This window comes from Panthera leo, chromosome F3, assembly GCF_018350215.1.
Source record: "Panthera leo isolate Ple1 chromosome F3, P.leo_Ple1_pat1.1, whole genome shotgun sequence".
In the NCBI taxonomy this organism is placed as follows: Eukaryota; Metazoa; Chordata; class Mammalia; order Carnivora; family Felidae; genus Panthera; species Panthera leo.
This window is the reverse complement of record NC_056696.1, coordinates 25,989,160-26,014,250: the sequence shown is the minus strand read 5'-3', so window position 1 is coordinate 26,014,250 and position 25,091 is coordinate 25,989,160. Positions and strand designations below refer to the sequence as shown.

Below are 25,091 nucleotides of genomic sequence, written 5' to 3'. Positions count from 1 at the left end.
TCATCTACTTGTCTATTCTTTTGCCAATACCATATTGTCTTGATTAGTGTTGCTTTATTATAAGTCTTAAAGTCAGGTAGTGTCAGTCCTCTGACTTTCTTCTTCTCCTTAAATATTATATTGCCTATTCTGGGCCTTTTTCTCTCCATATAAACTTTAGGATAAGTTTGTTGATATACACAAAATAACTTGCTGGAATTTTTATTGAGTTTGCATTTAGCATATAGATCAAGTTGAGAATATTGACATCTTGATAATATTGAGTCTTCCTATTCATGAACATAGAATGTCTCTCCATTTACTTTCTTCTTTGATTTCATTCAACAGATTTTTGTGGTTTTCCTCATATAGATCTTGCACGTATTTTGTTAGATTTATATCTAAGAATTTCATTTGAAGGGTGCTAATGTAAACAGTATTGTGCTTTTAATTTCAAATTCCAGTTATTTATTGATGGCATATAGGAAAATTAACCTTGCACCCTACAACTTTGTTGTAACCACTTATTAATTCCAGGAGATTTTTTGTTGATTTTTTTGGATTTTATACTTAGGTAATTGTCATTTGCAAACAAAAACAGTTTTATTTCTTCCTTCCCAATACGTATACTTTTTATTTCCTGTTCTTTTATTGCATTAACTAGAACTTATAGTATGATGTTGAAGAGGACTGGTGAAGAAGGACATCCTTGTTTTGTTCCTAAGCCTAGTGAGAAACTTCAAGTTTCTCACTACTAAGTAGGATGTTAGCTGTAGCGTTTTTGTGGATATTCTTTATAAGGTTAAGAAAGTTCTCTATTCCTAGTTTACTGAGAATTTTTATCATGAATCTGATATGGTATGAATGGTATCAGACTTTGCAAATACTTTTTCTGTATCTGTTTTTTTCTACATGTTTTGCTACATGTTTATAATCATGTAGTTTTTTTTTTTTTTCACGTAGCTAGTAATTCATCACATTAATTGATTTTTGAAAGTTAAACCAGCCTTGCATACCTGGGATAAATCCAACTTGGTTGTGGTATATAATACAGTTTGCATATCATTGGATTAGATTTGCTGTTATTTTGTTGAGGATTTTGCATCCATGTTCATGAGAGATATTAGTTATGTGTTTGGCTTTTTTTTTTTCTTGTAATACCTTTGTCTGATTTTGGTATTAGGGTAATGCTGACTTCATAAAATAGGTTAGTATTTCCTCTGTTTCTATTCTCTGAAACAGACTGTAGAGAATTGGTATAATTTCTTTCTTAAATGTTTGGTAGAATTTACCGGTGGACACATCTGGACCTGGTGGTTTTTCTTTTAGTAGGTTACTAATTATTGATCCAATTTCTTTAGTAGATACAGGCCATTTATATTGTCTATTTCTTCTTGTGTGAGTATTGGCAAATTGTTTATTTCAAGGAATTTGTTCATTTCGACTAGGTTATCAAATTTGTGGCACAGAGTTGTTCATAGTATTCTTTTATTATCCTTTTAATGTTCATGGGATCTTAGTGATGTCCTCTATTTCATTTACGATATTAGTAATTTGTATCCTCTCTGTTTTTCTTAGTAGCCTGGCTAGAAGTTTATTGATATTATCGATCTTTTCAAAGAACCAGCTTTTGATTTTATTGATTTTCCCTATTGATCTCCTGTTTTCAATTTCATTGATTTATGCTCTGATTCTTATTTCTTTTTTTCCTGCCTACTTTGGATTTAACTTGCATTTCTTTTTCCGGTTTCCTAATGTAGAAACAGATTATTAATTTTATATATTTCTTATTTTCTAACATATGCATTCAGTAGTATAAATTTCCCTCTAAGTGGTGTTTTTACAGTATCTCACAGATTTTGATAAGTTGTGTTTTCATTTTTATTTAGTGAAAAATACATTAAAATATGTTTTGATATTTATTTTTTGACCTGTATGTTGTTGGAAGTATGTTGTTTAATCTCCCAAGTATTGGGGGATGTTCTGTTTACCTTTCTGTTACTGATTTCTAGTTTCAATGCATACTGAAAGTAGACATTGTATGTATGATTTCTATTCTTTTAAATTTGTTAAGGTGTGTTTTATGACCCCAAATGTGGGCTGTCTTGCTAAATGTTCCATGTGAGCTTAAGCAGAAGGTGTATTCTGCTATTGTTGGATGAAATCATCTATAGATGTCAGTTGTATCCAGTTGATGGTATTGCTGAGTTCAATTATCCCCTTACCGATTTTCTGCCTGCTGGATATGCCCATTTCTGATAAAGGGGTGTTGAAGTCTCCAACCATGATATTGGATTTATCTATTTCTCCTTATAATTGTTTTTGCTAGTGTAGTTTGACACTCTATTGTTTGGTGCATACATGTAAAAAATTATTACACATTCTTGGAGGTTTGTTATTTGATCCCTAATATCATTACTTAATTTCTTTCTTCATCCCTAATAACTCCTTTCTCTGAAATCTGTTCTGTCTGAAATTAATATCGCTATTCTTGCTTTCTTTTGATTAGTGTTAAAATGATGTATTTTTCTCCATTCATTTACTTATAATCTACATGTAGTTTTATATCTAAAGTGAGTTTCTTATAGACAACATATAGTTAGGTCTTGTTTTTTTGACCCACTCTGATAATTTCTGTATATTTAGATGATTGATGTTCAAAGTGATTATTGATATAGGTGGATTAATATCTACTATATTTGTTATTCTTATCTACTTATTTCCCTCTTTCTTTATTCTTATTTTGTCTTCTACTCTTTTTGTCCTTTGTGGTTTAATTGAGCATTTTGAATGATTTCATTTTCTTTCTTGGCATATCAGTTATACTTCTTTTTTTTATTTTTTATTTTTATTTATTTTTTAAATTGTTTATGGGTTTTTGGAAAGGAGGAATTTAATTTATAAACAAAAAAAATGGTTTGATTTTGTATGATAGCCACATTTTAACTTTGGGCTAACATCTTTGACAGGTGTTTAACTCAGAAAAAATAAATATATGTCCATGTTATCAAAAATTTCATTGTAATATAGTGAACTTTTATTTTCCTTTCCTTAAGTAGAGCTTTTCTCTGTTTTACTTATTTATTTTTTAATATAATTTATTGACAAATTGATTTCCATGCAAGTGCCCAACAAGTGCCCTCCTCAATGCCCATCACCCACTTTCCCCTCTCCCCCACCCCCCATCAATGCTCAGTTTGTTCTCAGTACCCAAGAGTCTCTTATGGTTTGCCTCCCTCCTTCTCTGTAACTTTTTTTTTCTCCTTTCCCTCCCCCATGGTCTTCTATTAAGTTTCTCAAGACCCGCCTATGAGTGAAAACATATGGTATACTTCTTTTTTTTTAAGCTTTTTAAATGGTTGCCCTAGAGTTTGCAGTATACATTTATAACTAATTCAACTCTATTTTCAAATAACACTAAACCACTTCTTGGGTGGTGTGAGTACCTTGTAACAACAAAATAATTCTAATTCCTCTCTCCAGTCTCTTGTATCATTGTTGTCATTTAATACATTTATATATACACATGCATAACCATATTTATATATACATATAAATGTATATTTGTATATATATGTATATATATTTAACCAATGTATCCATATATGTATAAATGAATACTTGACCAACAATATATTCCTATATACACATATAAATATTTTACAACTGACATTTTTTTCACAACTGACATTAATAAATGTCCATGGAAATTTTTAACCACCTTCAATGTACACATACAATTTAAGTGAAGGAAGGCCATGTATCAAAAGCATTTCAGGTAAATTAAGGATGAATTTTTTTTTAAAAATAGAATAAAGAAAATTTAAGGTGAAGTCACGTAATCTCAGAAAGGGAAAGACTTTCTAAGCATAACACTATAGCAAAAAAACCTGATAAATTATAATGCTTAAAGATCTGTTTTTTATTCATCAGGAGAGCCTGAGTTCCTCAGTCAGCTAAGCCTCTGACTCTTAATTTTGGCTCAGGTCATAATCTCACAGTTGTGAGATCAAACCCCACGTGGAGCCTGCTTGAGGTGCTCCCCCTCCCTCTCTCTCTGCCCCTCCCCTGATCGCACACACACTCTCAAAAACAGAATTAAAAAAGTAAAAAAATAAAATTTTTTTTCATAAAAATTTCCCATAAGCAAAATTGAAAGTATAATTTAAAAGGAGGAATACATAGGACATATGCAATAAAAGAATTAATACCATTAATCTATATAAAAGCTTTTTAAAAATGACAGAAAGTGAATACTGCAAAATTTTTTACATAAATAAATAATATAACATTCACATAAAAATATTATTCACAAATGGAGGATATAAATATTTGGCTTCAGAAACAGTCGTCAAAATTCAAAATTATACAGAGGAGTCCATTTTTACCTACCAAATTAACAGCTGTTTTGGATTTTTTTTCTTCTTCTTTTTTTAAATAAAGAAACTGCCTCTTGCCAGCCTGAGGGAAAAAATACACTCTCATATAAAGAAAGGAGAAGTTTACATGATACAACTCTTCTGGAAAGCAAATAGTAATATATATCAAATTCTTTAAAAACCCTTAAATCAGTTATTCCAATTCTAGAAATTTAACTTGACAAAACTAACCAAATGTGTTTACAAAGACTGATTTCAAAATAATTGTGGTGTTGTTAATTATAGAGAGTTTTTTTAAGAACACTTAATGTCCAACAAGAAGGATACAATTAAATAAATCATGGTGAAGGCTACAAACAAATATTTAATAACATGAGATAATATTCACATATGGAAGTGATGCAGAAACAATATTATGCTATGACCCAAGCTATTATTAATAACATACATATATGTGAGTTCCAATTATTATTAAGGTTACCACATAAAGAATATGCATCTTTATGATACCAGTTTAACAGCAATTATTCTAGGTGTTGGGATTATAAGGTGGTATCTATTTTCTTCTTTCTTCTTTTCTAAACTTAACTTTCCTTTAATGAACTAAAATTAAATATTCACACACATAGACACATATCTCACATATTTCAAGCAACAACTATAATTTTTTTATTTGCAAAAGGATGAAGTTATGTGCTTGGAGTACCTTCTTCAAATGTTATTCATATTAATAAGAGGAAGCAAATAAAAATATGTAAAAAAGAAATGTCTAAACAATCTTTGATACCATAATTGACATACAGTCATTTTAAATGATTACTATAAATCAATATAATGTGTTTGTACTATATTAAGTTTTTTTAAAAGGCAGCCTCACAATGGAGCAATACAATAGAATGTCAAGTATGCAAAACTCCCCTATGCATGTAAATAAAGTCTGAGGTGAAATATGGAATATTAAAATAGTTTGTTACCATAATGAAAGTGTGGGTGTGTTTTTTCATTTCTGATGCTCTCATGGTATTATTTATCAAACAATATGAATTATGGTACAAATTAGACTTCTCACAAGACACAGCTATAAATCATCTTATAATAAATTTGATTACTCTCATTAAAAATTAGTTTGTATCTTAAAACTCAAGTTTATTTCTATTCTGGTTATTTTTGACTCACATTACTTATTTAAAAAAAATTAACCGAACACTCAACAAGTTTTATTTTGTTTTTGATTCACTTCCCATCCAAGAATATATAAGAATCTAAGGTCAAGTCTAGAAGGACCCTGGCCTTGACCTGCCCTGCCACTGGTTCTGTAGCCTTGGGCAAATCATTGAACATGTCTGAATCTGTGTTGCATCTATTGAATGGGCATTACACCACCTAACTTGAAGGAAGGGGCAGGATGGTTTCTATTCTTACCTTGGGGCTAGCAGAACTTCACCATGGAGGACCATGATTTATTCATTACTTTGGGCCACCAAGATGGAAAGCAAACTGAGGACACAGTTCAAGGACAATGGAAAATAAGCTCTGCCCTCTGGGATCTCTTTGCTACCATGTAGATTGGCATAAAAGACACGCTAGTATATAACACCAATGTTGTAGGGGGGGACTCTTTGCATATTTTCCCCCCAAAATACTAGCCTTTCATGTTGCCCTGAATGGCATGGGAGAAATGCCAGTCAGCCAAAAAGACCTGATCTATAATTCTGGGGTGGATAAAGAGCTGATTTTAAGGCCACCGGCCTGCTCACAAAGCCTGCCTGAATCAGCCAAATGGAGATGAGGTGTATATATAGAGCAGGTCTTGAGGAGATGACTTCCAATCCAGAGCAGAAGTGAACTATAATACTGTGAAATAATATATTCCATATGTCAGTGACTTCAGAACCCTGCAGTACGGCTACCATCTTCAAGTGGGCGGGATGGTAATGCCACACACCCCTGTGGAATTACTATCTTTTTTTTTTATTAATTCAAACCTTCTAGTAAATACCTTTATACTTCTAAGTGAGGTCAGTTAATTAAAGTTGATACACAAAATCTTTTAAGAACTAAAGGAAGGAGCCATCTTGGCATTATGTTGACAAGGATGATTCAATGAGAGAATGCTTTTCTGTGGGCTGTAATGCATTGTACAAAAATAATTCTTAGCCAGATAATTCCAGTTTATAAAACTACTAACCAGTTCTAGTGAAAGGAGGAAATGCATACAGAGGAAAGACCATAGGCTTCTGAGCCAGACAGGTTCCATTTCTGGGTCTTACTAGCTGTGTGATCTGGACAGACCACTTACACTCACTCTCTGCACCTCATGTCCCCAGCTGTAAAAGGGAGAAACAATACTCTTTCAGAATGATTGTGTCAATGTACAAAATATGTAACAGCCTAATATAACACTGGACTTATGCATATGTTGAATAAATAAATGTTAATCCCAGCCCACCGTCACCACAACCACCACTTCCACCATTCTTGTGGGTTGTCTACTTATTTTAGCAGGTCAAGAAGGAAACATGATAAAGCATGTGACTAAGCAATGTCTTGGGATCTCTTGGAATGAAGATTAAGTTTTTAAGAAGGTCCTGAGTCACGGAAAAACTGATACCCTTTGGACATTCTGATTCCACGTTATGCTCAATTTTAGCTGAGATTTCCACAAAATGAATCTTTCCATTTGTGACCATATACAGGACAAGCCTTGCACATGCCTAACTAAATGAGATGTCCTTATATCATTTCCAGACTCTACTACTTTCTATGTCAGGCCTTCGTACATCTACTTGTACATCTATTTCCAAGTAAATATCATTTGCATAAAGCTCCTGGGGTACAAACTTGCATTGCACTAACAAGCATGTGTTTCATTGCCATAATATCAGATTCAGCTCTTGCTATTTTAAGGAAGTCATGTTTTTGTTCTTTTCAATTCCTGAAGTTATTTTGACATTATTAGTCTCATCTTCCAAATGTGCCTTTACTTGCCCTAAGTTTTCTAATGTATGACTTACACTTCTTGGGTTAATTTGAAGAGGTACAATGTCAAATATTTTTCCAGTTGTGTTAATAGTTCCTTTATCTTCTATTGATCTGGAATAACATCTTGTTCTTTCTATTGTGGGATTCATTACCTGTTGTAGTTTTATATATCCCATCATGTGTTCCTTATTTTTCCCTTGACTCCAATAGGTTAGGGTGAAGTTTGTTTTAGTGCATACTATCCTGGTCAGTTTCCTATGTTATATATAACTGGCAGAAGAGACATCAAGGCCATAGTCATAGGTACTTATATCAACAGTCTAGCAATAATAAAGGTATTTTGCTTCCATTCCAACAACGTATCCTTAGGAACGTGTTTCCTTCAATTATAAGGGGGCTTTCTATGGCCTGTGAGTTCTACTCTCCTTGTCGATATTGGGGAACCACAAAAATGTGGAAACCCATTATCATTTTTTTTCCTTTAAAGGCCAATATTCTAATTTCACAGTTGCCCAAGGAATCACAGCCATTAGGGTATATGGTATCTACTTCTGGTTGGGTTGTCTGTTATCTCAGGTGCCCAGGATTGCCCCCAAGATTATAGCTCTTCTGAGTATTCCACATATCAACCAATCTTCACTGCAACAACTGACAATCTATAAAGAAAGATATTTTATGTCCTTTTTTTATATTTCATTTTTTATATTTCATTACTTTTACTATTTTCTCCAACTGTTTTATGCTGTATTTCCATTGCTTTATTTACTTTCATGTGAAATTTATTTGTGTTTTGTAATACATTGCTAATTTTGTCCATCTGTGTACCCAACGACAAGTTGCCATTGCATGGTGTTAAATTGAGATTGTCTGGTTTTCAATTTTTTTAAATTGAAATAACTCTATTTGGAATTAAGAAAAGTCAGCTATCATTGTTCTTCCAATTAAACCTCCTACCAGTCCAACAATAAACTAAGTGTCTCCTCCCTCTTAGTGAATCTGTTTTTGGTGTGGGTTGTACATTCAGCGTAAAAACAATGGATAAAGTGGACCACAATTTGGGGATCTATCTCTGGCTTGAAAATCCTGCATATTAAATTTCAGAACATAGCCTACTATTGTAAGTTCCAACATAACCAGGACAGGTTTTATTAACATAAGTTCCCATATTCTTGGTTTAGAAATATGTGGTTTAAGACAGAAGCCTCATGTATGCTGTGAACGACAGTGATATGTGATAAATGCTTTTTCTATATGTCTTCTATACACTTTACAAGGTATCTCTGTTCTTTTAAAGCCTGGACATGATTTCCACAAATCTTTTGTTCATTTTCTCATAGGTGAATACAGATTAAACAGTGTAAGTTAGGAGTACAGTAAATGATCAATTTTAGCTTACTTATATTTAAAGTTGTAATTGCTTATTCTGCATATTAAGCAGCTGCTCTTTTACAATAAAGTCCTAGCACACAAAGAAAATCAGGAATTAAATCAGGATTGTTTTCATAGAAACTCTGCCATGTGTCCAATGCTGCACTTCATTCAATAAGACAAGGGAAAACTAGAAAAGTCAGTACCTGGTTGTCTTGGTATATACACTGGGTTATAATAGCAAAGTTAGTAATTCAGGTGAATCTTCATCTTCCAAGTCAATGTCTAGTAGGGAGTGTTATTCAGGAAACTTGTTGATTCTTGTGGAGCTTTCCGCTGCTTCATCAGCTTCCTTACTATTTGATTTCTCCATTGATTGAAAGATTCTCAGCAAGTAGATGGTACTGACAGTAAAGGTTGGAATGGAAAGGTTGGGCTTGGCGATGTTGGTGATGCTGGTGAGTTCTCAGTTGTAATAAGGTGACCAAGATGGTGATCTGTGAAGAAAGTAGAGGATGTCATAAACAGTTAAGCTGTATCTGGGCCAGAAGATTGCATTTCACTTTGGAACAGTGGCACGACTACTCTTGCTGGAACTATCAGAAGAGTATCCATAGCTGCAATGAATATGGTATCCAGTAGCAATTGGTAATACTGATAGAGTTAAAGATGCACAGCAGATTCACACCTGCAAAATAAAGGTAGGTGTCCTATAAATTTTTAGTTCATTCTTGTTGTTCTTGCCACTCAACAAAATATACACTTATTATGGTCATTATTGCTAATATTTCCCCAGGTATAATCACCCTGCATCATGCTAGGCTAAATATTAGGCATGTAGTGTTGATACAGTAAAAGATGTCTTCTCCCATCCTGAAATTGTTATAGAGGCATCTTATTATTTTGTTTAATTTGATGTAATATGCCTTTTCCTTTGGTCACTCTGTAGGTTTTATTAGTAACAGGTGCTATAATTTCCCGAACACTATATATATCATTATTTTTCAAAACTAATACTTTGCCTTTTGATGTAGATTCTGAGGTGTGATTATTGCTAGTTCTTATCTCTGTGAATGCCTGTAATTGTCATTCAATCAGAGTTTTTCCATCTTTCTGTAACTATGGCCTAGAGATCTTGTCACCTCCCAGATAGTTTTAGTCCAAGCTTCCATATCTAGATTGTTAGTAAGCAACCTAAGCTTTTGCTTCAGCAAGCCATTACGCCATTCAATTGATCCAGAAGTGGTAGGACTATAAAGTAAGTGGAATTTCTACATTATGTCTTGTCTTAACCCATTCTTGTATTCACTTTTCTGTGAAGTGGGTGCCGTGTTCTGATTATATGATGGATAGGATATCATCCAGATTTTAATGCTCTACTGCTGGATTTTTAAAAATAATTTTTCCTGCAAGGATAGGGTGATCCTATTCCTAATGATGTGTCTACAGTGGTGCAAGCATACAATTTATTCTGTGATGTAGGCAAGTGTCCTATATAATCAATCTGCATAATTTGGGAGGGTCTGTCACCTTTGACTTTTTATGTAGTATTCAATAATGAATAACCTCTAAGCTTTAAACTGTTGGCAATTCTCACCTTTTTAAAATTTTCAAATTGGAGGTATTTGGTAGGTAAAACATGTTTATTTTCTCTATCCATGTTCTAGTGTCATATGTGCCAACATGAACTGTTTGATGATGTGCCCGTGGAATGATCCTAATATTTGCTGCATCTATGGGTTCAGTTTGTATATTCCATTGTCCTTCTTGTTTGTGTATGGTTGGGTTTCGAAATGATTTTTTCTTTTGCCATGAATTATTTTGTTTTTAAGTTAAATTTTAGCAATCTTTGGGGTGCCTGGATGCCTCAGTCAGTTAAGCATTGGACTTCGGCTCAGGTCATGATCTCAAGGTTCGTGAGTTCGAGCCCTACGTCAGGCTCTGTGCTAACTGTTCAGAGCCTAGAGCCTTTTTCGGATTCGGTGTCTCCCTCTCTCTCTGCCCTTCCCCTGCTCACACACTCTCTCTCTCTCTCTCTCTCTCTCCCCCTCTCTCAAAAATAAACATTAAAAAATTTTTTTAGGAATCTTTGCCTAAACCTGTTGAGTTTGCCTACCTAGTTATTAAATTTGGTTACTTCAGAGTTGTCCTTCTGAGGTACAAAGACATGTGTTATGAGTGCGGAGATGTCATATGGTGCTATTTTCTACCATATGTCCTTACCCTATGCATTATTTCCTATTTTCCACTTTCCCACCATGTTCCTGACCAAAATTGCTACTCAATTAGCTTCTGCCCATGAGTATGAGAAAATGTATACCTCATTCTGATTTTCTTTCAGATTGTTCATTCTTCCATTTTATGACCATTAGTTCAACATATTGTACTGATTCTCCTGAGCCTGATTGTGTCAGGTAAGACCACCATTAGTCCTCAAGACTGAAGCCTGCTAGTGTACTCCCTGTGGTGTCATGGAGGCATGTGTTGTTGAGCTCTACGGACCAAGGTTCCTATTGCCCAACTGCTTGAGCTTGGATAGGCTCACCCCATGGAAATTCCAGAGACTCCACTGGCATTGCTGGGATTTCCTCAGTTAACATAGGAAATCAACACCCAGAAATATACAATTTCCGTGTTAGAGCTTTCTGGTCAGAAGTATTTCCCCTCTGTCAGGGGTCTGCTTTACTCACTCCAGAATAGGCTGTTAGAATTTAAGTATAATTGGTTTATTTTCTGTTAGTGGTTCTGTATTTTATAGGGCCTTATCCAGCGCCCAGGTGAGACTTTCAAATGATTGATACCTGTTCTTGGACCATAGGTACTTAGGACCAAATGCTATCAGGTAAAATTTGGGGTCCTGCAGTGTTTTCATTCACAAACACCATGTTGCAATCTTCTGGGAATATAGGCACTTTCATTTATATTTAGAGTCCTCACAGGCTGGTACCAATGTATTAAAAGTTCTGACAGCACTTCTGAAATAAGTTAAGGCTTCCTCTTGAGTCTCTGTCCATCTGAATCCCCTACTCTTTCTTGTTTTAAGTTTATTTATATATTTTGAGAGAGAGAGAGTGTGTGTACGAGCAAGCGGGAGAGGGGCAGAGAGCGAGGGAGAGAGAGAGAATCCCAAGCTGACAGTGTGGAGCCTAACTCGAGGCTTGAACCCACGAACTGTGAGATCATGACCTGAGCAGAAATCAAGACTCAGAGGCTTAATTGACTGAGACACCCAGGCACCCCTCCCTAGGGTGACTTCCCTATAAAATAACCTTCCTAGTTATTTTATAAATATGTTTTAATACGATCCTCATCTGTGGTATGTGCTCTTTCCAGGACCCAAACAGTCCTATCAGTTTCTGAGCTACTGCTTTTGTGGTAGGAGTTCATATGCTGTCTTCTTTATAACTGTGTTGGTTATTTTTCTTCCTTCAGAGGATCAAATTATGCCTAGAAATTTTACTGTAGTGTGGGGTCCTGGAAAATTATGTGGGTCAATTGTTCATTCTCTGAGTGTAAGGTATTCTATTAACTGTATTGTGACTCTAGTCTGTTCCAAGTTATCCCCACAAGTAAGGGTGTCATCATATAACAAGTGCTGGTTTGTGTGTTTTGTGTTTTCCTGAAAGGCCTGGATGCCTTGTGTTAGAAGGTTGTGGGCTATTACTGGCTGTTAAGTTATTCTGTTAGTAACCTAATAAACTGATATCATCTGCTTTCTCACGTGAATGCAGTCATGGGTTAGCTCTCCTTGTCTATTCCTATGTAATCAGTTCCAGATTCAGTAGTGATATTGCTTATGAAAGTGACTATATCTGGGTTCTGCCCCCTAATTTGGGGAGGTTATTTGTTTAAATTCTTAAATCTACTGTAAACCTATAACACTCGTCCAGCTTTTTATTTTTTGAATGTTTATTTATTTTTGAGAGAGAGAGAGAGACAGAGCATGAGCAGGGGAGGGGCAGAGAGAGAGGGAGACACAGAATCCGAAGCAGGCTCCAGACCTCGAGCTGTCAGCACAGAGCCAGACATGGGGCTTGAACTCATGAACCATGAAATCATGACCCGAGTCAAAGTTGGACACTCAACCGACTGAGCCACCCAGGTACCCCTCATCCAGCTTTTTAATAGGTTTGATTGGGTTATTATAATGTGAACTAATAAGCACTATAATTTGTTCCTTTAGGGGTTCTTGAATATTTTCCTCAAATTTTATGTCCTATTACCTCTATTCCTAGAATGAGTTCTAAATTGGTATTTATAAGCAATTAGCTTTAATGCACACTCTATCCTCAATTGTTAAAATCTATATACCCATTCCCTGGAATTAATTTTCCTCCTAATCCTTCAATTAATCCATTTTTATTGTTAAAATTTTCTAAATGAGTAGGATATCCCTGTATCATTGTTACCTGGGACCCTGTATCTAACAACATAGTAGTTTATGTATATCTCTGCTTGCAAAAGGGGTTTCTATTGATATGGCCATTGTAATATATGGGCGATTGTCTCTGACTCGGGCCAAGAGACAGAGACCACTGAGTCCCCATGGGGGGCTCGTGGGGTGTGCATTCCTTTGGCTATCAGTGGCTTGTCTATTAATGGGATTAGGTTTTATAAAGCAGTTAGTATTTACAGTAAATGGGTTGGTGGTTATGTGTAGGTTTATTTTCTATAGGTCTAACATAAAAGCTTGGCTGTTTCCATTTCTCTGCCACTGTACACACTTTCTCAGGTTCTTATTTGAGTTTCTGTTTTTATAATTTGTTTCCAAGAGCGGTGGTCTAAATGGTTTAGGGAATCAAAAGGGCCTTATAGATTTAGGTCTAAATGGTCTATTTTAATTTGGTTTATTTTCATTAGGTGTAAGCCTGTTATGTCTATATACATGAGGCTTAAAACTATAGCCTTATCTTTTTTTTCTAATGTTTTATTTATTTTTGAGAGACACACACAAAGTGTGAGTGGGGTGGGTCAGGGAGAGAGGGAGACACAAAATCCAAAGCAGGCTCTAGGCTGTCAGCACAGAACCTGACACGGGGCTTGAACTCACGAATGGTGCTATCAGACCTGAGCCGAAGTTGGAAGCTTAACCAACTGAGCCACCCAGATGCCCCAAAGCTATCGCCTTTAGCTTAAGTTAGCCTCTCAGCTGTTCTTATCAAGTCAATCAGTTCTGTTTTTCTGCCTCACACAAATACTGTAAATAATGCTGTTCTATCCTGTAGTGCACAGCTTTTAGGCTGAACTTTTAATTTGCTTTGTTGCTTCCACATGTATCAGTAAGGATGTCCGCCCCTATCATAAATCATAGTTAATAGTCCTAATTTCATACTACTGAAATATAATAATGAAATGAAATATATTAATAGCATTCACTGTTTTCCATGGAGATATTGTTAAGAGATGATATATTAGGTATAGGTCATCTTAATCTCCAGTTTGCTGCCATATAAACAAAGATCTTTGTAAACTAATATTATTTCCCCCAGATGTTCTGAGTATTGATTCATTTTAGCATCAATGATAATGGGTTTTAGGTGCATAATCTCTACCTTTGTGAGGATCAGGTTTTGTCTTCCTTTGGACCACAAATCTAATAGCCACTGAGTTTCTGTGTCCAAATCTGTTGGAATTCCATTCTAATTTTTGTCATTTCTTATCTGGTTTTAGTTCTCTCTTCAATGACTCTGATTGGTTCCATATTAATCATTTGTTGTAGTTTTGTCTATTATCATGGGCTTTTAGCTTCTAGTTAGCTAATGTTATGAGGGTCAAAATGGTTGAAATGTAGATTGGTGCCCTTAGAGGCAAAAGGGTATGGGTTTCTTCCTAACCTGGAGATAACTTTTTTTTTAAGTTTATTTACTTATTTTGAGAGAGAGAGAGAGAGAGAGAGAGAGAGAGAGTATGCGAGTGCAGGAGAGGCAGAGAGAGAGGGAGAGAGAGAGACCTGTGCTGTGAGATCGTGACCTGAGTGGAAATCAAGAGTCAGACACTTAACTGGGCCACCCAGGCATCCCTGGAGATAACTGTTTGTGCTGGTACTTTTCCTTTCTGCCTGTTGGCATCTGTGTTACTCTAATGCTTCTAATAAGAGCACTAGAAGATCTTCCTTACTTGCTCTAATACAAGATATAATTGACTGCATTGGTTGATCAGGCCAATATCTGGAGTTTCCTTAATTTTAACTTTTGCCCAAAGTCTTCAATAGGTCTCTATGGATCCTCAGATGGTAATATATAATCCGTTCTATCCCTAAATCACCTCTTGGATCATTTTGGAAGGGTTCGTAAGTCGGGTATATTTGCTATTGTTCTGCTGCCTTTCACAAGTATGTTCAATATATGTTTTATCAGAGAGATGCCTAATCAGATTCCAAATGATTTGTACTATGGTAAAGCAGAATAAGATAATTGTTGCGGACAACATTAGCATCCAAATTATACTAGCCCTATCAATTTTGTCTATTCAAAGGTTGGTTATAATTTCAATAAGATGCCATAAATAGTAAACAGTATCTTAAGTTTAAAATTTGTCAAGCCATTAATGGGCTTTTTAAGATTTTTGTTAATATAAATTTATTATAATTTATCACTTGTTTCAAATTTAAATGGAATATGACATATTTCACAGCAATGACTGCTGTTAATTATTATTACTTTGGTTCAGGTTGCAGACTATACCAATTGTTTTGTTTGAGGAGGTGAATTAAAGCTCAGTGACTGAGTTTGTCTTTGCCAAAAATGTACCCAACACAGCTTCACTGGGAATTTTACAAGCCACCTGCACACAGGGTAGTAATGTCTTTTAATAAAGCCAATAAAGAAATGCTATAGCCCGAACCAATGATAAATGAACCACACTATTGTCCCAGGAAAAGGGAGATGATAGGAATAAAGTCCAAATTTAGTTGAGGCATACTTTTGTTAAAAAAAAAAAGTTAACTGAGTAAATTAGAATATCTAATTGATTTTATTAAGCAATTTATGAATCCAACAGCATCACAAATAGCAAGTAGAGAGATGCTCTGAGGAGTTGTACAAATGGAAGGTTTTTATAGGAGGGAGAATGGGGCAAGGAAATTATCAGCAAAAGAAAAGAAAGTTTAGTCTCAGGCCATGACAGCTTCTTTGAAGAGGGGAGGGACCAGCAGGGTTTGTTATCATGCAGATCAACTCACTGATGCCAATCAGGAAATTTCAGATTGACTTAATTTTTTTTAAGTAGGCTCCACACCCAGTATGAAGGCCAGTTTGGGCTTGAACTCATGACCCTGAGATCAAGAGTCCGAGGCTTAATCAACTGAACCACGGAGGTACCCCCAGATTCACTTTTAAAAGGTCACATTGTTGGGGCAACTGGCTGGCTCAGTCAGAAGAGCATACCACTCTTGATATCAGGGTCATGAATTAGAGCCCCATGATGGGTGTTAGAGAGTACTTTTAAAAATAAATAAAAGGCCACATTCCTGGGATAGGGTGAAATTGTAACTAAATCTTGGTTTGTTGTTGTTGGGGGCAAAGGACTCCATTTTGGATTTCTCTTTTTAACACTTTATAGGAGTTGACACTCAAGAGAGGCTTAGTCAAGTGAAAACTGACATCCAGAAGTCAGTGCAAAAGTTCTGTGTTGCTAGAGCTTGTTGCTAGGGAACAAGGGCACAGGTGTTGTTTGGCAAGATGATCTTCCCTACGATGCTACTTGGCTTTGCCCCTGCTTCTAAGAGAGTTGCCTTTACTGGGGGCAGAAACTAATTGTTTCAGGGTCTTTGGGAACTATTTTAAATCAGCAAAGTTTATGATTGCTCAGAGCGAGCATTCTCCAATAGTCCCCACAGCTCTCACTATTTATGGTCTCATGTCTCCTTGACAGTTACATCATCTGTTTTCATTGATAAGCTGCCAGCCAGGCCCCTCAGCAGCTGAGTTGCTGAGTTCTGATGGGAGAGAACAGATGAGACGATGATGTCCTGACACAACTTCCTTCATTCTTATATCAAAACAACTTTACCTCTGAAAACAGTTTGTCCTTCTCATAAACAAGTGGACTTGACATCATACCAAACCAATACACAACATAGGCAGAGCTGGAAGAATCTGGACTGTCTGGCCATTGGGGGCCGGGAATAATATCCTTGGATGATAGATACCTGGGAGGCTGGAGAAGCCTAGGACCCCCATCAGACAGCCAATCCAAATGAGCACAACCTGTCACAAATTTAAAGCTGCCTCCTGACAAAGACTTTCATGTGGAGGGTTCCCTATACCCTGAGGCAATTCAGGTGACTGGGTTCTGAACAGAATTTCACAGGCTTGGAGCATCCCCTGTAGCCCTAGTCCTGCTGATGAGGCGTGGACTGCATGTGCCCACTGCGTGGGTCAGGATAGCCTGGAACGAGGCAAAGTTGAAGGAAGCCAGGTCACAGGATGGGGCTATTCAGAGTATGAGTCAGCAGCCTAATATGCACGGCCTACAAGCCCATATGGAGTTTTCCCCACAAGGCAGAGCTGAAGGTTTTCCATCTGCTTTGCCAGGGAGGGAACACTGGCAGGACAGGATATCCTCCATTTAGACATATCTGGGAGTCCTGGTCCCTAGAGAAGCCTAGGACACCATTGGCTGCAAGTTCACATGGGGACCATTGCCCATTCGCAGCTTTCACTCAGGGTGATTTTTGAAAGGTGGGCTCCCTCCATGCTAAAAGCTATGAGGGTGATTGGAGCCTGGTGGGAGATTGACAAGTTTAGAGAGCTGCGTCTGCCCAAGTCCAGCTTCTGGGTGCATAATTCGCATGTACAGGCTACACAGGTAAAGCCAGGGACATGGAACAGGGCAATGTTGGGCAAGATCCAGTCACCTGAGGAGGCTTTGGAGGTAACGGACATGTGCCTAATCCCAAACTTTCACCTACACAAATAGACGTTCTCACTGAAGGCAGATGTGGAGTAATCTGGAGTGCCTGATCAGGTTTAATCAGCGGTCTGACTAGAGTATCCTCTAATAAGGACACCTGGCAACCTTGATTACTGCAGAAGCCCCAGAACCCAGCAGACACTAAGTCTTCATGGGCTCTGCCCAGCTCCCATTTCAGAGGCTGTTCAGGGTGTTGGGTCGCTGCACCCTTGAGACTATGCAGGTGGTTGGGGATGGGTCTCAGCTCCAAAGGCCTGGTGGCCCCAGCTGCTGAAGGACAGCTAATGGGGTACATGCTCCTCATGATGTGGGCTGTGCAGGTTAATGTAGCCATGGACCTGAGAAAAGGTGAGTGTCTTGTAAGGCCAGGTCACAAGAGCAGACTATTAGAAGTATCAGGCATCTGTCTAATTATAAGGCTTCACCTAACAAATGTGTATTTTCCCCTTTAAGCAGAGCTGGAGAAATCTGGACGGCCTTACTAGGACCAGCTGGAATGCCCCCTTATAAGACACAACTGGGATCCTTAATTGCTGGAGAAGTCAGCTCCCTTTCAGACAGTTCGAACGGGGCCTGAGAGTTCCCAGTTTAACTTAGGGCTTCAGAAAAATTTGGGGGGTGTGGACTCTCTCCACCCTGAAGGCTAGCAGGTGATAGGCAACTGGTTCGAGCCTCACAGGCCTGGAGGATTCCAACAGCCAAAAGCTGGCAGACGGTGTGGAATGTACATTACAGCTGGCAGGTCATGATTGCCAGTGTCCCGGAACAGAGCATATCAGGTGAGACCGGGTCACAGGAGGGGGGATTGGGGGTACAAGGCATCGACCTCATGCATAAGACCTACCTATGCATTGTGCGATTTTTCCCTCTGAAGGTAGAACTGGATGTTTTCAACTGCCTTGCCCGGGTGGGGACCTGCCAGCAAGACAGCTTACCTTTCATTTGGAGACACCTTGAAGTCCTGGTCCCTAGAGAAGCCCAGGACCCCATCAGGCAGTAAGTCCACATAGGGACTGACTATCACCCATTTGCAGCTTTCGGCTCAGAGCAATTTTTGGAAGATGAGCTCCCTCCATGCTGAAGACTATGTAGGTGATTGGGGCCTGGCCAGAGGTTCACAAGCTTGGAGGGTCTAATCTGCTTGATGCTTACAGGGTGGGGACTGTGCATGTGTGGGTCACCAGGTGAGGGTAGCCAGGGACCTGTAAAAGGGTTAGTGTCATGTGAGGCCTGTCCACAAGGACACAGGTACTTGCGAGTGCCTGGCATTTGCCTAATGCAAGCCTTAACCTACATAAATGCACATATCTTGTGCCTGAAGACAGAGCTGGAGGAATCAGGACTGCCTTGTCTGGGTGGGGCCCAGCAGGATGGCTGGGAATCTCCAGTGACACCTAAGAGACTTGATTATTGGAGAAGCCTAGGACCCCAGCAGGCAGCCAGTCCAAAAGGGGACAGATAGTCACCACTGTAAGCTGGGGCTTCAGAAAGATTTTCAGGTTGTGGCCACCATCCACCGTAAGACGACTGAGGTGGCTGAAGTTTGGCCAGAGCTCCACAGGCCTGGAGTGCCCTGGGCAGCACTATACCAGCTGGCAGTATGCAGGCCACACCTGAGCAGCCTGCATAGGTCAGTGTAGCCCTCTGAAGCCCAAGACTGGGGGTGGGGACTGTAAGTGCACAGGCCCTGCAGGTCAGGGCAGCCCAGGACCTGGAACAGGGTAATATTCCACAGAACAGGGTTACAGGAGGGGGCTATTGGGGGTGTCAAACAAAAAATAAAATTGCAAGTTATTTTGCTAGCAAAATGAGTTTGTTTGGGAATAGCAGAGGAATTGCAATTCAGGACAAGCAAACGATGGCAAGCCACAGGCAAGTTGGAAGAGACAAAAGGAAGGTCAGCTTTTATTAGGTTTTAGGAAGAAACTTGGGAGGGTTTTTGAACAAAATTTCATTAGAGAAAAGTTCAAGGTTGTGATGGTTTCTCATGGGCTATAAGAGGTGGTCAGTGCACTGTTGCTGGGTGGGGAGAGCTCTTCCTTCCTCAAATGCAGGAAAGAAACTCCTATGTGGAAAGTGTCCTCCCTTGCTGAGATAAGAATTCTCTTCCTTCCCCTTGCTGGTTATGCAGGCTGCTCCCTCTTCAGGGATGCCCCTGAATATTTAGTAAGGTTTCCTTTACTCAGTTTCACAGGGGTAGCTGGATTCTGCCTAATTCCAACCCTTAACCTCCACAAATACAAAGAACTGCCCTGAAGGCAGGGCTGGAGGGATCTTAAGTGCTGTGCCTGGGTTGGATGGGGGGGTTGGAGGAGGCACTGCTGGCTGGGATGTTCTCCCATAAGAGACACCTGGGAGGATTGGTTGCCGTAAAAGCCCAGGGGGTGTTTGACATGAAGTCTCCATGGGGTCTGTCACTTATTTTAGCAATCACCTCAGATGACTTTGACGTGATAGGTCTCCTCCACCTTTGAGTAATGCAGGTGGTTAGGGATGGCATGGAGAGCCCTGGGTGCACAAAGGGGACATTCTGGGTTTATCGCATATGTGCAAACCCCACAAGTTAGAGTATCCAGGGACCTGTAACAGGGCAAGTGTCAGGGGAGTCTGGGTCACATGAGCTGGGTAGGGGTACCTGGGTTCTATCTTCTTCCAAAGTTCAACCTATGCAAATGTACATAGTCTCCCTGAAGGTACAGATGGGGAAATCTGGACTGCCTTGCCAGGGCATGACTGATTGGGATGGCCAGAAGTCTTGATTGCTGGAGAAGCCTGGGACCGCATCAGGCAGCCAGCCAGTCCAAATAAGGACAGACTATTGCTGGATTGAAGTTGCTACCTCAGGACAGCCTGGGGGGAGGGGAGTGCTCCCTCCACACTCCTCAAGCCTCCTCAAGCCATTGAGGTTGCATTATGGTCTGGAGTGTTTCCTGCATCCCAAGGCCAGGTGACATGGTATGAAGTGCACTGGCATGAGCCCCACAAAGTAAGATAGCCAGGGGCCTGGAACTGGGCAATGACTGGCAAGGAGGCTGGTCATAGGGGGATGCTACCGTGGGAACAAGGCATCAACCTAATGCACAAGGCCCACCTACCCATTGTTTAATATTCCCTCTGAAGATAGAGTCGGAGGTTTTCCAAATCCCCTGCCAGGGAAGGGCCATGCCTGCAGGACAGGGTGTCCTCCAATGGGAGACAGCTGGGAGTCCTGTTCCTAGAGAAGCCTGGGACCACATCAGGCAGCAAGTCCACATGGGGACAGACCATCACCAGGTTAAAGCTGCCACCTCAGACAGATTTTCAAGGTTCCTTGCATCCTGAGGCCATTCAGGTAGTCGGATTCCAGCCAGAGTTTCAGAGCCTGGAGAGCCCTCTACAGCCCAGAGTTCACTGACAGAGTGAGAAGTGCACAGGCTGTGAAAGTGAAGGTAGTCAGCTACCTGAACTGGGCAGCGTCAGGAGAGGCTGGGTCACAGGAGGAGGCATTCTGGGTTACAAGGCATTGGCCTAATGCGCAATGACAACCCGTTCTGGAATATTCCCCCAGGAGGCGGAGCTGTAAATTTTTCAACCGTATTGCCATGGAACAGCCATGCCAGCAGGACGGGGATCCTCCTTTGAGAAACACCTGGGAGTCCTGGTCCTAGAGAAGCCCTGAATCCAACAGGCAGGAAGTTCACATGGGGACTGTCACCCATTCGCAGCTTTCTGATTAAAGCAGTTTTTCAAAATGTGGACTCCCTCTACGCTGTGGTTGGGGCCTAGCCAGGGTTTCACAAACTTGAAAAGTCCGGTCTGTTCAAGGCTGGCTTACAGGATACAATTATGCATGTGTGTCTCCCCAAAGTCAGGGTGTCCAGGTATTTGGAACAGGGCAAGCATCCAGGGAGGGCAGCTCATAGGTTCAGGCTCTTGGGTTACATGGCATCTGCCTAATTACCAGCCCTAACCCAGCACAATGTCCCACGGAAGGCAAAGCTAGAGTAATGCAGCTTGCCTTGCCATGGCTGGATAAGGTTACCCAGCCAGGGTATCCTCCATAAGACACCTCTTAGAGGCTTGATTACTATAAAAGTCAGGGACCACAGTGGACAGTAAGTCTAAATGGGGACTGAAGTAACTAATGCCCACCTCAGAGCCATTTTCAGGAAATGAGCTCCTTCCACCAGTGTTTTAAATGTATGTTTGAAGTGCAATGGTTGGAAATAAATTTTAGTTCCACAGTTCTGGAGGGCCCCAAGTACCCAAGGGTGACTTTCAGGGCATGTACTGTGCATGTGTGGATCATGTAGGTCATGGTAGCCAGGAACCTGAAATAGGGCAAGATTTGGCAAAGGGCAGGTCACAAGAGTGTGGAATTAGGGTATCTGGCATCTCCCTAATTCTAAGCCCTAACCTACACAGAAAGTGCATATTCCCACTGAATATAGAGATGGAAGAATCTGGCTTGCCTTTCCAGGGTAGAACCAAGTGGGGTGCTGTGGGATACCCTCAAATAAGAGATACCCAGGAGCCCTGATTGGTGCAGGAGACTGGGACCCCAGCAGACATTAAGTCCACATAGGAACTATCTCATTTCAGCAGCCACCTCAGTAATTTTCATGAAATGGGTTCCCTCCAACATTGAGGCTATGCAGGTAGTTGTAGAGGGGCCTTAGCTCCACAGTTCTGGAGCGCCTGGGTTGCCCATGGGCAGCTGACAGGATACATACTGCACATGTGTAGGCACACAGGGCAGGCTTGCCAGGGACCTAAAACAGGGCAAGTGTCTGGGGACACTGGGTCATAAGAATGGGTTATTGGCAGTCCCTGGCATCTGTCTAATTCCAAGCATTAATGTGCATATTGCCACTGAGGGCACAGCTGGAGGAATCAGGTGGGATTTCTGGAGTGCCCTCTGAAAAGATATACCTGGAAGCCTTGATAGCTGGGGAAACTCAGGATCCCATCAGGTAGCCAGTCCAAAGGGGGACTGACAATGCCAGTTTAGGATGGAACCTCGGAAATACGTTTTGGGATGAGCTATCACCACACTGAATGCTTTGCAGATGGGGCACTGACCAAAGCTCCACAGGACTAGAGGGTTCTGGTTGACCAAGTCTAGATGACAGGAGACATACTGAGCATACGTGGGATGTTCAGGTAAGGAAGCCAGGACCTAGGCAATGTTGGAGAATCCCTGTTTCATGAATGGGCTTTTGGAAGTCTATGGCATCTGGCCTATTCCAAACCCTAACCTACACAAATTTGCATATTTTCCTTGAAGATAAAACTATTAATCTGGACTGCCAAGACTGAGCCAAGTGGCCTGACTAGGAAACATTTACTAATGGCATCTAGGAGCCTTGCTTGTTGGTAAGCCCAGGACCTCATCAGGTAGCTGGTCCAAATGGGAGCTCTTTCTACCCTTAAAGCTAATGCCTCAGAAAGACTTTTTGGGATTCTGCACACTCTGCCCTGTAATGCAAGTGGATGAGGACCATTTGGAGCTGCAGAGGCCTACAGTGCCCCAGCTACCCAAGGCTGACAGGTGGGTACATACTGCACATTGCAGGCTGTACATGTCAGGGTAGCCAGGAACCTGTTGCAGGAAAAATATGGGCACAAGCCCAGTCACATGAGGGGGCTGTTTAGGGTACAAGGTATCTATTTCCAAGCTCGAACTTAAACAGATGTTCATATTTCCCATGAAGGCAGATCAGAAGTAAGACGTCCTGCCTTACCAGGGTAGGTCCTGGCAGATGGCCAGATGTCCTCCGATAGGAGACACCAGTTACCTTTGATTGCTAGGGAAATCTGGAACCTCATCAGAGAACCAGTCCAAATGTGGACTGCCTTTCTGTTCAAAGCTGCCTCCTCATAAAGACTTTCAGGTAAGGGATTCTTCCACCCAGGGAGCTATGCCGAGGTTGAGGACTAGCCTGAGCTTCACGTGCCTGGAGGGCCTTGGATTCCTGTGGCTGGATATTGGGGGGCAGGGGGACATACAGCATATGTGTGGGCCATGTGGGTCAGGACAGCCAGAGACCTGGAACAGACCAAGTATTGAAAGATGGCCTGTTGGCTTTTGTGGATTATAAGCATCTGCCTAATTCCAAGCCCTAATCATCACTAATGCACATATTCCCCCTGAAGTTATGGTTGGAGGAAACTGGATGCCTTTCCAGGGTGAGGCTGGGCAGTCTGGCAGGGGTAACCTTCAGTAAGAGATACCTGGGTGCCTTGATTGCTGAAAAAAATTGGGTCCTCATCAGGGCGGCTAGTCGGATGTAGACTGACTGCTTACAATTTAAAGTTGATGCTTCAGAAGGTTTTGAAGGTAGGTTCCGCCTTCCCTGGAGGCTACATAGGTGGTATAGACCAGCCCAGCCTCCACACCGGAGGGCCCCACCTGCAAAAAGGTGGCTGTTAAAATGCATACCACGTACATGCCTGCTGCACAGGTCTGGGAAGCCAAAGACCTAGAACTGAGCAGTGTCTGGAGTATCCTGGTCTAAAGAGCAGTCTCTTGAGGGTCCATGGCATCTGCCTCATTCTAAGTCCTAATCTACACAAATGTGCATACAGGGGTCAGGGGTAGTCTGCCCCAAAATGTGCCATTTTGGCATATTGATCATTTTGAATTAGAAGTCATTTAATAAATAGTGCAAGAAGAACACCCAAAGCCCCTCTTGTCTCAAGAAAGCAGGAAATAGATCTCTCATGTGAAAGATACCCTTCCTGTACAGAAAGTAGAAAGTCATCATTAACACCAGAAATAGCGAATTCAGAGCACAAAAGGCTATTTACATAAACATTGTTACTTTTACTAATTACTACCCCAGCCCAAATTCTGTTTAGAATTCCTTACTAATTGAAGGTCTCAGACATAAATTTTGTTTTTACTGCCAATTCCTCAAGCTTATTGTAATATGAAAGCTACCTGCTCAGTCATTTCTTTGGGTCTCAATTTTACTATTGAGCCTCCATGCACAGTTAATTAAATTTTGTGTTATCTTCTGTTAATCGGTCATGTGTCCATTTAATTCTTAGGCCAGCTAGAAGAATCTTGAATAATAGAAAAAATTTTTCCTCCACAACAGCATAGTTGGCAGGATAAACTTTCCTAGCGGGATACTGCTGCAGCTGAGAAATCCTGGGACATCTGACAAAAAGCCAGCAAAAGGTAGGAATTCTTGCCATATCCGCCCCTGGGAGAGTCCTTTTACTCTCTCTCTAAATTTAGATCAGTAGGAGAAAATATTCATGGAACTGGTTCCTTGGGCTTAGCAACTCTGGTAAATTGGTAGCATACCCTTGGTTTTCTTCCAGAGATGGTCACAGTTTTTCTTTGTATTCGTATCATTTGTCATAAAAGGGAATCGCCATAGAGGAAGGCAGGTATGGGATCTATCAGCCTTCTGTTTGAACCAACCTCACAAAGTGGAGAGTTCATGATTCTCATAAGGCTGGAGTCTGTTTAGACAAATT

The 25,091-nt window shown here is 40.1% G+C and overlaps 1 protein-coding gene across 5 annotated transcripts in view; it reads left to right on the top strand.

Moving 5' to 3' along the window:
- RGSL1 (regulator of G protein signaling like 1) overlaps window positions 1–25,091 on the top strand; it is a 204,075-nt gene that overhangs the window by 119,857 nt on the left and 59,127 nt on the right. For 3 of the 5 annotated variants that reach the window (XR_006199023.1, XR_006199020.1, XR_006199019.1), the window contains exons 21-22: window positions 18,078–18,400; window positions 18,496–18,617. The gene's annotated coding sequence lies outside the window, so the exon portion shown is untranslated. Of the gene's footprint in view, window positions 1–18,077; window positions 18,401–18,495; window positions 18,618–21,168; window positions 21,243–22,887; window positions 23,004–25,091 lie in introns of those variants that run through there. The other 2 variants (XR_006199021.1, XR_006199022.1) reach the window with 2 other exon arrangements.